The sequence below is a fragment of the Protopterus annectens genome, chromosome 4.part1 (assembly GCF_019279795.1).
Source record: "Protopterus annectens isolate FY-2018-M chromosome 4.part1, PAN1.0, whole genome shotgun sequence".
Lineage (NCBI taxonomy): Eukaryota > Metazoa > Chordata > Ceratodontiformes > Protopteridae > Protopterus > Protopterus annectens.
The window spans coordinates 869,487,507-869,504,384 of record NC_056734.1 but is presented as its reverse complement, the minus strand read 5'-3'; positions in this window follow the sequence as shown (position 1 = coordinate 869,504,384).

Below are 16,878 nucleotides of genomic sequence, written 5' to 3'. Positions count from 1 at the left end.
GCAACTAATTCAGTATAAAAATGTAATGGTAGTACACAAACAGGTTAGCGCTTTCGCCAAACGGCTTCATCAGACCTATAACAGTCATTAAATCCATTAGTTTAAATATAAAAAATGGCAGGAAATTCAATCAATCTTAAATAAATATAAATTTATTTGTTTCCTGACAGTTCTCACTGTATTTGATCAACTATACCTTTATTGATGGATAAGCATGCCATATATATTTGCCATGATATTTTTATTATATATATTGTATTTGTATATATATACATTTTTTAGACATATATTTTTTAGACAGCTTCTATTGCAGTGGGTTACACACTTTTTTTTTTCTTTTTTTTTTTATATAGTGTTGTATTAATGGATGAATTATGTACATATGTTTTATATAGCACTTTCGCTTTAAGATTGATTGAATTTCCCGCCATGCCGATGGATGTGGCTCCCAAAACCCAATTACTTGTCTGTATTAAAGATTCTCGGTTCCCATGTATCAGCCAGATGGGAGCAGATCATATGAGGAACACACAAATAATATGATTAATTCACTGGACAGGCTGCTGATTCCGTACAGTCGAATGCCATGCCATTGCCTAACGGGCAGCCATTCCCGATACTGTAGTCATGTAGTCTGATGTAATAGGCCTCACAAGGTGGGAGCAGATTGTATTAGGAACACACAAATAATATGATTAATTCACTGGACAGACTGCTGATTCCATACAGTCGAATGCCATGCCATCGCATAATGGACAGCCATTCCCAATATTGTAGTCATATAGTCCGATGTAATAGGCATCACAAGGTGGGAGCAGATTGTATGAGGAACACACAAATAATATGATTAATTCACTGGACAGGCCGCTGATTCCGTACAGTCGAACACCACACATATCATTGCTGGAGCCTTCCTGTGTCCTGAAAGAGTGCTCTTCAAACTATCTGGAGATAAACAGAGCTGAGTATATTTTTCTGGCACTTCAGAGTTGTGTACCGGTAATTGTTGTTCAACTTATTTTATATCATTGCTGGCTGACTTCAGAGTTGTGCACTGTTATTTTTGCTTCACTGTATAGTTTTTCAGATCTCTGCTAAAGGTGTTGGTTTTCCCAAACCACCCTCCCTATTCCTGTGTTGTTGTTTAAATTTGGAAGTTTTTGCAGTTGCCCGACCCCACTGTAGATTTGATCTGGGACACTTCCCCCCAGTTCCATCTCTTTACCTCATTCTACCTAATAGACTCTTTCTGCATTGTTTTTAGCCATGTTTAATTTAATTGCATTTTTTAAACTGTTTGGTCAAGCATTGCTACATACTCAAGTGTGCTAGCTTGCACTGCATTTGAATTGTTTTGACTGCTGTTTTAGCTACCTTTCTGTATATATATATATATATATATATATATATATATATATATATATATATATATATATAAAATACCTTTCCTGTAACTAGTATAGTCCAGATTCAGATTTGCTGTATCCAGGATTGTATGTAAGCTTCTGAACCCCCCCCCCCCCGCCCCAAGCTTTCTGTGTTGGAGGGAAGCCTTCTGGCTTAACAGTGGGAGTGGTAAGCACTAGGTAACCTATCTATCACATAAGGAGTGGTTCTGGCCCAGAAATTGTAGTTATTGGTCATTTGGGCAGTTTTTCCATCTCTCTCAACTTTCTGATTTAAAAGCCCACATTTGCACTTGTTTCCCCCCTTTCCTGTAACTAGTTTAGTCCAGATACAGATTCTTACTTTTAGCACTTGAATTTGCTTATTCGTGATCAGCACTTGTTCAGAACGTGTAAGCACTAAATAACCTACTAATTACTACAGCACTCAACCTTCCTCATTACCTAGAGGAAAACAGTTTTGGTAATTACTTTCCTCACTTGCTTAGAGAAAAACAGCTCTTGTACTCACTTTCCTCACTTATCTAGAGGAAAATAGTTTTTTTTATTCAAGCATGTCCAAGGGTCAGCTTCCAGTGTTCTCTCCTGTCTATCTGATGAATCTGGGCATCTTGGGGCAATGTAGAAATTGCCTCGTGTACACTGACAACCCTCTCCTCCTACCACCCAACACTACAACCTGTGAGAGATGCACTTATCTAGCCAAACTGGAGGTAAAGCTCTCTCCAATCAAGAATGAACTTGACAGTAAAGAGGAGAAGGTAAACAGTTGCACCACACCACACTCATCACATAGTCTCACTAAATCTACACCACTAAAATCCACACATAGAAACACAAAAACATTCGCGGAGGCTCTCAATAATAATCTGCTCAAGCAACAGAGACCTCCAAAGCAGAAATGCAAGCAACCTCCACCCCCCAACACAACCCAAATGACACAGAACCCACAGACTCAGTGTGCCACACAATCTCAGCTAATAAGGCAAAACAACGTACCCAAAACACTAGTCATAGGTGATTCTATAGTCAAGCACACTGATGTCCCACTCAACAGGCTAAACAAGGAGAAGGTTACTGTCAGCTGCTTGTCGGGTGCCAGGATCCGCCACATAACCCACTCACTCAGGTCACTCCACAACAAGTACAAATATGACTCTGTCATTGTCCATGTTGGTGTGAACGACCCGAGATGAACCTCCCTGGACTACATGAAAAGAGACATGAAAGAGCTCTCCGATCTTGTAGCCCAGGCAGGTATGACCCTAGCCCTGAGTAGCATTCTACCATCACCCAGAATGATGCCGCAGTACAAGGACAAAATGATTGACTTCAACAATTGGCTAAGCTTCTGGTGTCATTCTAAAGGGATCCAGTATTTGTCTGCCTGGGATGACATGGTCGACAGACCACAATGCTTTGCCAGGATACTGGCTAAGGTTCTTGCCGCCCCTACAGTGCCTTTTTTAGGCAAGGTTCAAATGACAAATTCACCACCATAACAGGAATAGTCAAGCAAAAATTGAGGGTGATGCTACCCAATGCTAGAAGTCTAAATCTCAAAATGCACTCACTCGAGGCACTCCTTAAAATGGAGAACATCGATATCTGTGCAGTGACTGAGACCTGGTTCAAGGCTCCAGAGAGCACCCCTGCACTACTAGGCTATAACTCATACCACACTTTTCGGCCATGTAACCTGGACCAGAACACCAAAGGTGGGGGTGTGTCCATATTTATTAAGGATGTCCACACCTCCAGGCTAGTTGCTCAGCATAATGCAGCCAAGGTTATCCAAGTGCAACTAACTCTGGGAAAAACTGCAATCCAAATTGTAGCTTGCTACAGATCACTCACCATGCCCCAGGATTTCCACTCCACTTTTCTTGATGTACTGGAAAATATTAGGGTTCAACCAAACACCCTAATAATGGGCGATTTCAACTACCCCACCATTAACTGGGAAAACTACTCATGTACCAACTCCTTCACTCAACGCCTTCTGGAATTCATAAACTCCAATGCCCTGGATCAACTTATCCACACCTCTACTGGGACAACAATATCCTAGATCTAGTCATTACCAACATGAGTAACCGGTGTTCCACACCTGAAGTCAACGCCTCATTGGTCCGAACCCACCATAAGCTAATTACCCTAGATATCCACATCCTGCCTCCACCCCCAATTAAGGAAACCATGAAAAAAATTTCTCCAAAGCCAATTTCATGCTTCTTAAGACAGAAGTGGTGAACTTCATGACACCCATGCAGATGGACAATACAGTTACGACTAATGAATCCTACACAATTGCACTTTATAAGCACTTACATGAGTGCATGGATCATGCTATCCCAAACAGAACCAAGACGCTATCCTCCAAAAAAAGGAAGCCAATCTGGTGGTCCCCTGCCATAAACAAACTGTACAACACACGGAAGAAACTCTTGCAAAAGAGAGAAAAATCCCACGAGGGGTCAGCCTCAGTAAGAAGGCGCGATCCCGGATAAAATCCTCCAAAGCTAGTTACAGAAACAAAATCGCCACTGATTCTAAAGACAACCACAAAGCATTCTAGAGCTATGTCAAGAATCTCAATGGCAACACTCAGATCTGATCTGACTTACAGCACAATGGCACTAAATATACAGACCCAACTGATATTGCCAACATCCTGGCAGATAGGTTCAGTGCTAACTTTACCCCCCTCTCACCCCGTAAACAGCCCATCTCTATAACGGAAGAATGCAAAGTTCCTGTAATTACGGTTGCACAGGTAAAAACCACACTGTCCAAAACAAAGAACACAGCATCCATGGGACCAGACAACATCCCAGGCTGCATTCTACATGAACTACAGAGCGAACTGGCACCCCACCTAAGTACCATGTTCAATCATAGCCTCACCTCAGGCTTTGTGCCTCCTGAATGGTGCACAGCAACAATTATCCCACTCCACAAGGGAGGAGCCACCACAGACCCCGGGAACTACTGCCCCATTAGCTTGATGAGCTTGGTCTGCAAGGCCATGGAACGTATCATTATGGAACTTATAAACAAAAACATTGGTAATCTCCCACCCAGTTCGGGTTTATAAAAGGCAGATCATGTCTCCTAACCCTTATAGATTTCTTTGAAGCAGTCACCAAAGCCGTAGACAAGGGTAAGGTGGTTTACACAGCCTATCTAGATCTTGCCAAGGCTTTCAACACCATCCCCCACTCTGGAATTATAGATAAACTCACTAAACAAGGTATAAATCCCTATGTCACAAGATGGGTTGCCAACTGGCTCACTGAGAGAACCCACACTGTGAAAGTAGCAGACTCTAAATCTGACTTCAGACCAGTGACAAGTGGAGTACCACAAGGTTCAGTCCTAGGTCCTCTCCTGTTCGGTATCTACTTCTCTGACGTATAGGCTAACACAGAAGGTTTTTGGCTAATGATGTTCGCAGATGACTGCAAACTAGGAGCCATTATCGAAACTCATAACGATGTGGACATCCTACAAAAGGGCCTCACTGAGACAGATGCCTGGTGTTAAAGCCATGGCCTCAAGCTCAATGCCAAAAAGTGCATTGTCATCCCCTTTGATAAAAACTCTGTACCCATGAACTACAACATAGGCAGTAGTATACTTAACTTAATCTTTTCTTGATGTACTGGAAAATATTAGGGTTCAACCAAACACCCAAATAATGGGCGATTTCAACTACCCCACCATTAACTGGGAAAACTACTCATGTACCAACTCCTTTGCTCAACGCCTTCTGGAATTCATAAACTCCAATGCCCTGGATCAACTTATCCACACCTCTACCGGGGCAGCAATATCCTAGATCTAGTCATTACCAATATGAGTAACCGGTGTTCCACACCTGAAGTCAACGCCTCATTGGTCCGATCCGACCATAAGCTAATTACCCTAGATATCCACATCCTGCCTCCACCCCCCATTAAGGAAACCATGGAAAAAATTTCTCCAAAGCCAACTTCATGCTTCTTAAGACAGAAGTGGTGAACTTCATGACACCCATGCAGATGGACAATACAGTTACGACTAATGAATCCTACACAATTGCACTTTATAAGCACTTACATGAGTGCATGGATCATGCTATCCCAAACAGAACCAAGACGCTATCCTCCAAAAAAAGGAAGCCAATCTGGTGGTCACCTGCCATAAACAAACTGTACAACACACGGAAGAAACTCTTGCAAAAGAGAGAAAAATCCCACGAGTGGTCAGCCTCAGTAAGAAGCTGCGATCGCTGATAAAATCCTCCAAAGCTAGTTACGGAAACAAAATCACCACTGATTCCAAAGACAACCACAAAGCATTCTAGAGCTATGTCAAGAATCTCAATGGCAACACTGAGATCTGATCTGACTTACAGCACAATGGCACTAAATACACAGACCCAACTGATATTGCCAACATCCTGGCAGATAGGTTCAGTGCTAACTTTACCCCCCTCTCACCACGTAAACAGCCCATCTCTATAACGGAAGAATGCAAAGTTCCTGTAATCATGGCTGCACAGGTAAAATCCACACTGTCCAAAACCAAGAACACAGCATCCATGGGACCAGACAACATCCCAGGCTGCATTCTACATGAACTACAGAGCGAACTGGCACCCCACCTAAGTACCATGTTCAATCATAGCCTCACCTCAGGCTTTGTGCCTCCTGAATGGTGCACAGCAACAATTATCCCACTCCACAAGGGGGGAGCCACCACGGACCCCGGGAACTACTGCCCCATTAACTCGATGAGCTTGGTCTGCAAGGCCATGGAACGTATCATTATGGAACTTATAAACAAAGACATTGGTAATCTTCAAACTCTGGATCCCACCCAGTTTAGGTTTATAAAAGGCAGATCATGTCTCCTTACCCTGATAGATTTCTTTGAAGAAGTCACCAAAGCCGTAGACAAGGGTAAGGTGGTTCACACAGCCTATCTAGATCTTGCCAAGGCTTTCAACACCATCCCCCAGTCTGGAATTATAGATAAACTCACTAAACAAGGTATAAATCCCTATGTCACAAGATGGGTTGCCAACTGGCTCACTGAGAGAACCCACATTGTGAAAGTAGCAGACTCTAAATCTGACTTCAGACCAGTGACAAGTGGAGTACCACAAGGTTCAGTCCTGGGTCCTCTCCTGTTCGGTGTCTACTTCTCTGAAGTATAGGCTATCACAGAAGGTCTTCGGCTAATGATGTTCGCAGATGACTGCAAACTAGGAGCCATTATCGAAACTCATAACGATGTGGACTTCCTACAAAAGGGCCTCGCTGAGACAGATGCCTGGTGTCAAAGCCATGGCCTCAAGCTCAATGCCAAAAAGTGCATTGTCATCCCCTTTGGTAAAAACTCTGTACCCATGAACTACAACATAGGCAGTAGTATACGAACCACAAATTACTGGAAAGAGTGAAAGAAGGCACACACTGAAACCACTAGTATAAAATTTTATACTAGTGGTTTCAGTGTGTGCCTTCTTTCACTCTTTCCAGTAATTTGTGGTTCGATTAGTTGGTTACATCGTTTGTGTTTTAATAGGCAGTAGTATACTTAACACCAAAAGTATAATAAGAGACCTTAGGACACAGGTGGACAGTAGACTCTCCTTTGATAATCACATTGCCACAGTAGTCAGGAAATCCTTCTACATGGCACACCTCATCACAAAAGGTTTCCCATCCAGAAAAAAAAAGGTCATTGTTCCCCTCTACTCATCACTCATTAGACCCATTACAAGTACAATGCCCCTTTTGGTATTTACCTCACAAGACATCTACAATAACTGGAAAGGCCGCAGAAATACCTCACAAAGAGGATTACCAGCCTCAAACAGATGCCCTAGGCAGACCATCTCAAAAAACTCTAGCTTTACTCCGTCGCATATCGCCTACTCAGAGGTGATCTCTGCCTAACATACAAAGCTATGTCAAACCCAGAGCTGTTGGACATGCTCCACTTAAAGAAATCCCTCCGAGCTACACGCTCTAGGGACCTAAACCTTGTCACCACAATAAACAGAATATGCCGGAGGGATAGATTCCTGTCCCAGAGACTTCCCATACTCTGGAATAAACTACCTATCTATATCAAACAAAGCTACTCATTAGCACTCTTCAAGAAAAATCGTAATGATTGGATGGGAAATAGGAAATTCACCCCGGGGATCACCTCTGTGGCTCTGCTCGACAGTGGCACAGGAAAATAATTTTCTTGGGTGGCAAAAGCCAGGGTACCTTTTTTGGCTGGGCTTGTATAGGCCCCATGTCTGATAGCCTAGTACCTACCTATGAACCTATGAACCATGCCATCGCCTAATGGGCAGCCATTCCCGATACTGTAGTCATGTAGTCCGATGTAATAGGCATCACAAGGTGGGAGCAGATTGTATGAGGAACACACAAATAATATGATTAATTCACTGGACAGGCCGCTGATTCCATACAGTCAAATGCCATGTTGTCGCCTAATGGGCAGCCATTCCTGATACCGTAGTCAAGTAGTCCAATGTAATAGGCATCACAAGGTAATATTATGGTCCTCGCTCCTACACAGGGGGTATGAGTGACAGATGCACGCACCAATGTAGGTGCATTTGCAAGTACGGGAACGAGTAGGTGTAAGCGTGTTTGGCTACCAGTATGCAAGTATTGCACTGGTAAAGCAATGTAGAGGCTAACTTGAGTGTAAGAAGCTGTAACCAGAGGTCAGCAGTGCTTAACATCATGCAAACCCATGCACATCTGCTCCCAACTGCTTTAATGTGCCTTACTCCCTCCGTACCCAATGGGCTTGTTCTGCCCTGCAACCAAATAAACGTCCTTTGCAAGGGTCCGGAACCAGGACCCTGCACACACAGCTAATGTGAATTACCAATACGCCATGGCAGATATACAGACAACGGACAGTACCACAAACATGTCATACAGTGCAGTCATTCAACAGTATAAGAATGTATCCCATCATGTAGATGTATATGTGAGTGTTTATATCCAGCATATAGGTACATACATATATAGAGATAGATCAGGAACATACCATGTGGCAACAAAGCATTACAAACGAATGAAATGGGAAACACCAGTGACGCCTGTATTATGTAGTGGTATTACTCTATGTGATCTCAAGACTCCCTCAGACAGACATGTGTCATTCATACATGCAAATAGTTGTACATTGGCCGTATACATCACTCTGTGCATGTAAAGTACATTAACAACAACAGTACCTGTCCAATCATTATGTGTGAACAGTCCTCTTGTAAGGTGCTGTGTGCAACATCATCATCATGATAAAGGTAAATGGGGTACCCATAGAGGGACTGGTAGTGTTGTGTGTACAATGGGGTCATCCTCATCATGTGTACCTGGACCATGTAGGAGTGATGTGCATACAAGGATCGTGCACCTGAGAGACAGGGGTGAGGATAACAGGAGTATAATGTGATGCATATTACAAGGGTTTCATGTGTCTAGTGGGCATGTGTGTGTAATGGACAGCTATGTATAGGGCAGATGTTGTCCTAGGAGCCAATTGGCCTTATGTTTCTGTAGGTGGGGGTCGGATGTAGAGGAAGCAGTGTAGGTATGACTCTGGAGGATAGGTAGGATCACAGAAAAGACAGCATACAGGGTTGGTATATGATACATGTGGGAGGGATACACCCCATATGGGGATGGGTGTTCGGCATTCACAAGCCCATGGGAAAAGTGGGTCGGAGGTCCCCAGCCATGGGCAACTGTCACTGCACCTAAACAGCTGCAATGGAGGCAGTGCTAGGGGCTGTCCAGGAGGGGAAGCATTACCCTGTAAATGTGACACTCTGCCCTTGAGCTGGAATATCTGTCTGCAGAACCCCTTAGTGAGCCACCAATGCAACACGTCAGGTACCGCATGATAACGGACATGTACCTGTCTGGTCCCATTCCCATGGGGGACATACTCCATCCTCAGTGGTGGTACCACCAGAAGGTGGTGCAGAACCAACAGACGTTGATGTCTAAGGCTGAGCCCCAGATGTGCTAGTGCCTGGTGCCATGGTCAGCTGAAGTGGGACAGGATGTTCTGCTGGGACCTCCCAATCCATTCAGCCTATGGTGTTGCAGTTTAAACCCACATATGGCTTAGTGATAGACAACAGCATACAGGATTACATACGACAGTATGCATAGATTAACACCATCAACCCAACACAACAGCATACAGGATTACCTACAACAGTATGCATAGATATCACCATCAACCCAACACAACGGATAGTATAGATTTACAGAGGGAGCATAACACATGCATATATACTGCATGCCATCTGTACAATGTGTAGTAGACATGTGACCACAGCTATGAACAGTTGCCTATTATTGGCTTGTCACTGGGAACCCCAGACAATGTCTGTCATACCACTGTCTCATGTGACACATGTCCAGTCAGGGATACGATGGCAGTAACACATCCCTATCATCAAGTACTGTCTGCAATCCTCACGCCATGCTTCTGCTGTGCACAGATGTGTGTTCAGTGTGTAACACAGGAAACAAATGGTTGCACACACTGACCATTTCACAGATGGCCCTACAGATGGGGGTCCCTCGTGAACAGAGTACTGTCATGTCTGTATTATAACATGCAGAATAGTCATTACCACACACATGTTAAACAGGCAGTAGTCTCAATGCAGCATAGCTACACTTACATGCTGTAGTCATGTGTGACACATCACCCTTCTGTCTTTAGGCTATTTACACTGTGGAAAATGATTGAGGTACATCCAGATATCATCTGTGATGCTGTGTCAGAACACCATATCCAGCTACCACTCACAGTGACTGTCATGGCCAAATATCAACATGTTTTTCCTAGATAGTGTACTGTGTTTATCATGCAGATGGCTATGAGAACACCATCACAGCTGTACCACATGCAATTAGCTAGTGGAGGACTGCAATAGGTGAAGAGGTCATTACCTAACTATGTCCATCACTTACAATACACATGCTGCTGCTGTGCAGGTGTACTCCTTCACATCCACCAGAGAGTGTGTGGGTGGGACAGGCAAAGTACACCAGGGAAGGGCTTAGAGACTTAACCCTAAGCATCGTGTGCTGCACACCGAACAGTACAGGGGTCAAACCCCTGACTGACTACTCATTACTATTACATGTGCATGATGTTACTACATTTGCCACAAAGGCGACATGTTGCTGTGCTGTAAGAACATATATGTGTGTAGGTGAGAGACATCTACAACAGAGATATAGTAGACATATATTAGGTGTGACACACATGGCTGTCCACATGAATGGATGCCATTGTCCCCGCAACCACACTCTCTAATGGACACGCATTGACACTTTTTGCCAGGGCCACAAATACACAGCCTAACTACATAGTCTGCCACACTGCAGTAATGCAGTAATGCAGAGGACTACATGCACCACAGGGGATATCTGGAGGTTCTATGGTTTAGGGCATGTGAAAGTGCTTGACATCTGTTGGTATGCCAACAAGGGTTATACTGGGAGTGACTATGGTTGGGAGTGTCTCATCACAACCCACACACAGACACAAGATGCCAGTACTGGCATGCAGGTATGCATTGCTTCATGGGTGTGTAGTGGTTGGCTGTGCAAGATGGCTGTACAAGGCTGGGTGAGGGGTAATCCTTGGCATTGTGTCACCCGACAATGGTGTGCAGTGCAGGGGTGTAGTGTCTGCAATGTCCCACACAGATGGGTACTGCATTATCTGGCCTGACATCCTGGTTGCCAATGTGTATGGCCATAGCTTTGCAATGCATGCCATGCCTGTGTTTGATAGTCCTTCACATGGACATTGCCTGGGATGTGCATGTCCCACAATGCTGTACAGTGACATGTACAGGTGTACCTAGTTTGGCAGACACATGTTGTGTATACAGACTGTTATCCCCCGATATGCCAATACTGGCCTGGTGTGGCAAAACCTGCTTATAGTGAGCAGGTCGACCCTGCACCTGCATTGATAGTATGATACAGGTATTCCATGGTGTCAGTGGCATGGGTCTATACAGGGCATATGTGTACAGCATTGTTTGGCCTCTGTGGATCACATTTGATGGCACCACATATGTTGCAGGCATTCAGTGTGGAACATAGTGAAAGCACAATGTCCGCATGTATGTGCCTATTGTACCACTGTACAGGGTGCCATGTCCTCTGCAAGCCACTGCATTCATACCATGCCTACTATCTGTCATCTATGTGCATGGTACTAGCAACATAGTGGGATATCCTAGGCAAGTTTGTTTGTGCATGACACATGGCTGCGGGACATATACCAGGTACTAGTAGGGCTGCATACTTTGTTCACCAGGCCTTTTGCCAGATGTATGGGTATGGCTTGCCACCACAGTCCCGTGGATAACTGACAGCTATACTCATCATGAGGTGGCCAGTGTGTCATAAGATGGGCACCATATCGGAAAACTACAAAATCCGCTCCCAAAGATGTCCAATGGTAAGACAATCACAGTCACCTCTACACAGACTCTGACAGACAAACACACACTTGCCATGTCCTGTATACAAACCCCTACCTACAGTATCACACTGCAGCAATACACTTTTAAGGTACGCGCTATGGCGAATACTGGGTTGCGGCACGCCTACATGTGTATACCAAGGTGGGTGACAACAGCAGGAATGACAAAGGTAGTCATGCAATTTGTACAGACAGTGCATACTCTTAAAAAGCACTGTACTTGTCTCACGCAGGCAGGCACACACAAACACACACACACTTGGCACGTCTGGGATTAGAACACTGCCCTAACTACTTTATTACACTGCAGCATTACGCAGTTACAGAATGCGCTACTGAGATTACTGGGCCACAGCACTCCCAGAGGTGTATTTGTAGACGGGTGACATCATCAGCCTTGCCAAAGGTGGGTATAAGAAATGTATGGAGTGTGAGCAGTTTAAAAGCATTACTTACTCCTCAGGCAGACAGGGACAAACACATACACATGGCAAGTCTGGGATTAGAACACTAACCTAATTACTTTATTACACTACAGCATTATGCAGTTACAGAATGCACTACTGAGATTACTGGAACACAGCACTCCCAGAGGTGTATTTGTAGATGGGTGACATCATCAGCCTTGCCAAAGGTGGTTAAAAGAAATGTATGGAGTATGAGCAGTCTAAAAGCATTACTCAGTCCTCAGGCAGATGGGGACAAACACAAACACACACACATATGGCATGTCTGGGAGTAGAACATCGACCTAACTACTTTATTACACTACAGCATTACGCTGTTACAGAATGCGCTACCAAAATTACTGAGACACAGCAATCCCAGAGGTGCATTTGTAGATGGGTGACATTAACAGCCTTGCCAAAGGTGGGTATAAGAAATGTATGGAGTGTGAGCAGTCTAAAAGCATTACTCAGTCCTCAGGCGGACAGATACAAACACACACACACAGCAAGTCTGGGATTAGAACACCGACCTAACTACTTTATTACACTACAGCATTACACAGTTACAGAACGTGCTACTAAAGTTACTGGGAAACAGGGCTCCCAGAGGTGTAGTTGTAGGTGGGTGACATCATCAGCCCTGCCAAAGGTGGGTATAAGAATTGTATTGAGTGTGAGCAGTCTAAAAGCATTTTTCAGTCCTCTGGCAACCAGGAACAAACACACACACACACACACACACACACACACACACACACACACACACACACCAATGGTGGGAATGGAACACCTGCCTATTTACAGATCACTATTACAATACTACATAGTTATGAGTCACGCCGCACATACTGCACATTTCAAGGCTGTCATTATGACCTTCTAGGAATGCGGACATCAACAGGGATGCTGACAGTTAAGATGTACATACCTGTGTGTTTAAAGTAGGAATCCATCCTGACCTGGAGTATGCTCAACTGTAGAATGGATGACTACTATCACTATACAGGGTTACAATGGCCATGTCCATACACAGAGGCTCATAACTAACACAAGGTGTCACTGGGCATGCTCATACACTTAGTAGCACAGGGCTGTTCGGAATGCACTATGTGTCCATCTACACAAAGTTATACTGGGCATGCTCATGCACTTAGTAGCACAGGGCTGTCTGGGATGCACTCTGATTCTAAACACAGAAGGCCACAGTGGCCATGCTATTACAGGTAGACATGCAGAACACATTGTAATTGGCTCTGGTGTTAGTAGTTGTCATTGTTAGCAGGAATGCTGTTCTACATATATCTGACACCAGTCTTTTACACAACGTCTGCTGCTGTCCATCACCTTAGATGTACCATCCTATACCAAGTACAATATCACCACTCGCAGTGATGTCTTGCTAGGAGTGGATTCTGCTTGACTAACAAAATGAGCCTGGCTAGGCGTGGCAACTGCTTGAACAACACAATGAGCCAATGTCTTGCTGTAAGTACGAGGTTGTCCAGTGTTTATCATTCTGGGATGACATGATTGACAGTAGACAGGCCTTTGACACATATCACATGCATCCATGATTCAAGGGAGTGGGGACTAATACCCAAGTCGCATCCGCCCATACAGTGCCATTCCAAAGCAAATGTCCTAAACACAAGATAACACCGTGACACCTACAGGACAACTGAATTGTATGCTTATGCTAACCAGTGCTAGATGTGTAGAGTCCATAATCACAGCTGCTAACTGTAGATCCAACAATGGGGAGTACTGACATCTGTGCAGTGAGGAACACCTGGCTGATGGCTCTGTAGTGCACAATAGAACTACCACCATATACTCAGAACCAGACATGTGGGCCATAACACAGGTACGGACCGCTCCAGGTGGTGGTGTCCCCACATATATAGAGGCCACTCACATGTACTGACCGGTACCCCCACGAAAGGCATCACAGATGAGTCATGTGCAGGACACAGTGTCACATGCTGCATTCTAGGACAACACCATGCCCTCAGACAACCAACACGCATCCATACATGTTGTAGGACATATAAGAGTACACCACCATGTGACCCTTGACCAGTGGACTGTACCAGGCTCTACATCAACTGTAGAGAGTACCCATGTACTGACACAGTTGCATCATGTGTTATGCAATGCAGTGATATCACTGTCTGAAACCAGGTCAGCTGTACACATACCAGGGGCCCTTGGTTATTTACAGCATTAGCAGATGACTGTTGCTGTACACCAGTACACACCTGTCCTGGGTAAGTACATGCCACACACACACACAGCATACATGTAAATAGCATAGCTGTTGTTGTCCTTTGTGCAAACAGGTGGCTACAACCATTACACACATGCACATGGAATGTAGGTCCATGGCTGCTGAATGCTAACAGTACATAAGGTGTGATATCAATGTTGACAGAGGTAACATTCTCTCTGTACCGGTCATCCATTACACCTATCATATCATACAACAGTGCATGTGTCATGTATGTCATTACACATGTCCACCAATTGCAATGCCTACAAACATGCCCAAATGACAGGATTGTAGGACCTACACACATGTACATGTAGTGGTGTGCATTGAGGTACCATGCATGTGCAGTTGCTGATGTATGTAGGTGACGTGTATCCTAGTACATCATGCAGTTGCAATGCAGCCTCAACATTGCTAACTGTATATGGTCATATGCTGAATGTACGGAAAGATGTACCTCAGGTGTGGACAGATGTGTGGAAATAACTAAGTGGTGGGGCATCTTTGCAGATGGATGTTTGCTGAGGACAGCTCACAGGTATGTCACAAGCAGTCCTACAATAACCTGTGTAACCAGTAAGCAATGGTTTTGTTAATTGAAGGAGATAACACACAACTTAGCGGTCAGGGTGACACCGAAGGTAAATCACTTGACACCTGTTAACAGTTAAGATGTCCCATATGCATATATCAGCACTGTTGCCAAAGGAAGCATCAGTTCACTTTGTAACGTGTGCAATACTGCTGTAAGTCTGTCATACATATCATGAGCTAGGCATGTCTTTGATTCACAGTACTAACATGTGTGGTTACGTGTGTGTCCATATATGTCATGTATGGTGGGGAATACATCTCAATTGTTACTCAATCTACTGTACACTAGTGTACACATCTGTACAGACTGCAATGTAGAAAGCAGGACATAGGCAGGGGCGTGTATCTCACACATGTGAGGTATCTGTATGTGCATGACATAGGTGCATTCAATACTAAATGCCACAGTGTGTGTATGTGTGTGTGTGTGTGTGTGTGTGTGTGTGTGTGTGTGTGTGTGTGTGTGTGTGTGTGTGTGTGTGTGTATGTATGGCTGTCTGTTACCTGGAGCGAGGATGTATGTAAACATACTGAACTGATAACACTCCTCCCCAGTGTTGATTTCCCCGATCTTAGGCCATACTGACTACCTGTACATGTGTATTCTCTGTGGCACGTCATGTAGGTGCACAGTACTGTAATGATGATTTGCACATAGGCAGGGGTCCTCACCTCAACAGTAGCAACTGTGTGTGAGTGTGTGTTACTGTGTTGGTGAATCTGTGAGTGTGTGGGTGTGTTACTGTGTCACTGAATACATGTGTGTCAATACCTGAGTGTGTGGGTGCAGTTGTGTGCTTGCATCCTGTCATGGGAACGTGTATTACTGCTTCCCAATGAGGCATCACACTTCCCACTGGCCTCTACCCTTGTAATCAGCTAGACCGCTCTCTTACCTCACCACTCCATGTAATTGAACCTGTGATGTCACCCAGTATGGATGCCACATCTGTAGCCACAGTAGCTTAATACACAGCTATCATGCTCTTGGATCAGTAGACATGGTTGGAACGTGGGACATTCTCACTGTTATGTGGCAGCTACACAGTGCATGCTGGTATATTTATACATACCTGCGAGTAGTCCACATTGACTTATGGGACACTAACTGCAAACACTGACATCCACCGGCACATGTAATTAGACCTGATGGCGGACAGCAGAACATCATGACCAACATGCAGTTACTGTTGTTACACAAGACACATACATTTAACAGTATGATGTACACGTGTAGAACATGGTATGTCTGCTGCGTGTCAACAGTACTCAACAATTGTAAACTACACTTATCTTCCTAGTCTGTTTACCTTGTGCATCAGACCATATGAGCATGTCCCTGCACCGATGGTGTGGATGTCAGGGATGTGGCACAGGCATCATCATATGTACAGGGTGATAATGTTTGCCAGAGGCCTAGGCTGCACCATTGGATGACATCATGTGTGTGGGTTAGGTCCTTTGATCTAATTGGGCGTGTGTGGATGTTATGCATGTGTGTGTTGCGGTGCCCTACATATGTTTCCAGTGTGTGCGTGTATGTATGAACACAGGTCTGGCCTACACAGGGGTATTATTGACAGCTGCAGACTGTACAGGCCAGGTTATA